Raw genomic sequence first — 1922 nt, 5'->3', positions numbered from 1 at the left:
AAGAAAGAAAGAAAGAAAGAACAACACTGGAAAATAATTAGAAGACTCTTCTATAAATGATAACTCTTATTACCTACCCCCAGTGTAACAAGTACAGAAGTCAGATAGATCCAGACCACACATAGTGGATTATCAGGAGCTATCAGGTAACTCTAATTGCAGCTGCTGTTCTAGCTATAATCCTTTTCTAGAGAGAATCAGCACCAACTCTGGTACCTGATAGTGGTTACTGGGGCAGCAGCTTCTTTCCCCTAATCCAGTGTGCAGAGCACATGAAAGGCAGTTGCCCCTTACCTGGCACAGTCCTAGCTCCCTGCATGTCCTCCATGCATGAGGACATATTGTGGGCACCATGCTGGTGCCCAGAGTGCACAGAACTTTATTACTGTCTTAAAACCCAAGGGGTCAGCCTGGCCTAGCCCCATGACAGCAGCCTAGTGACAGACCCTGCAGATAGGAAGGAGTCACTGTGACCAGAGTGCTTCTGTCAGGGAGCAGAGACCTGCTTTGGGGCCACCAGCCACTCCTAGGGTAGAACAGGAGTTGATGTAAATTCTCCTGGTGGGGAAAATTTGAGTGATACAAATAATAATTAGCCACTTTGCCTGGAAGGAGTGAGCTGAAGTGACAGTTTTATGCCATTCTCTGCCATTCTTCCCTTCTTCTTGTCCTTCTCTCTGTCCTCACCTTGCTTTTTTCTTTCCATCTAGCCAGGCTGTCTGCCTTCTCACCGCTCACCTCTCTCTTAATCTGTCTCTTCTCACCTTGCCTCTCTTTTTCTCTATTCCTCCTTCTCCCTCTGTCTTTCTTTTTACTTATCTATCATGCAAAAACTTGAGCCAGATGATAGGAATTAATGGTTGGAGATTTATAACAAATTATAAAGGCGAGATATATGGGCACATGGATGTGTGGATGGGTGGATGGATGGATGAATGGATGGATGGATGCATGGAAGGATACATGGAAGGATGCATGGATGGAAGGATGGCTGCACAGATTGAAGGATGCATGGATCTTTTGGTATAACACAGCAAGACAGCATTGTGGTTCTGTAGGAATGCGCACAGGAAGACCCTCACTACTGAGGAGGTTGTCAAATCAGGTCTTCCCACTCCTGAATGGGTCTTTGCTCAGCCAAGGACGGGTTGCACAGAGTCCATTAGCAAAGTGGCTATGGGATGGGAGCCACACATGGACTTGGCACAGACTTCTCTCCCCTAGCTGACCTGGCTGCTGTCTGCGGAGTGTCCCGCTCCTCGACAGCAGTAGCAACTCTGAAACCTCAATCAAGAAGGAGCTAGCCAGCAACCTTGGTGCATATGTGTATGCTCTGTGGAACAGATATGCTTTGTGTTTGTATTGAACTTCCCTGCACAATGTACTTCTGTCCACTCCATTGTCTGTGGCTCTTTCTGAATGTCTATTCAAGATTCTGTATTTTATTCCAAAATTGATTCCAATTAAGAATCAGAATTCTGGGGCCGGGGAGATAGCTCTATTGAAGCTCAGTCGAATAAGCACTTGCCTAGCAAGCGCAAGGACCTGAGTTCAATCCCTGGTTCTGCCACAAAAAAAAAAAAAAAAAAATCAGAATTCTGAGCTCCCTGCTTTGGTCTGATCTTTATTTCTGAGCTCACTCTGCACCTGAACTTCCTGATTCTCTCCTGTCCTCTCAGATTGATGCCCAAATACTTCTCTTCTTCCTGCCTTCTACTTCTGTGTCCCTACAGATGTTGCACCCTGGCACATCCTGAGCTCTGGAGGCTGCTGTAGAAGTGCAGCTGTGTCCTCCTGGGACCTAAGCCCAGGTCCCAAGAATGCCACCTGGAAGAAGTGCCCCCCATCTGATCTGGTTGTCTGAGTATTTTTCTTTTCTCTCTCTCTCTCTCTCTCTCTCTCTCTCTCTCTCTCTCTCTCTC

This window comes from Octodon degus, unplaced genomic scaffold (genome assembly GCF_000260255.1).
Source record: "Octodon degus isolate 3935 unplaced genomic scaffold, OctDeg1.0 scaffold00013, whole genome shotgun sequence".
NCBI lineage: Eukaryota > Metazoa > Chordata > Mammalia > Rodentia > Octodontidae > Octodon > Octodon degus.
This window is presented reverse-complemented; position numbering follows the sequence as displayed.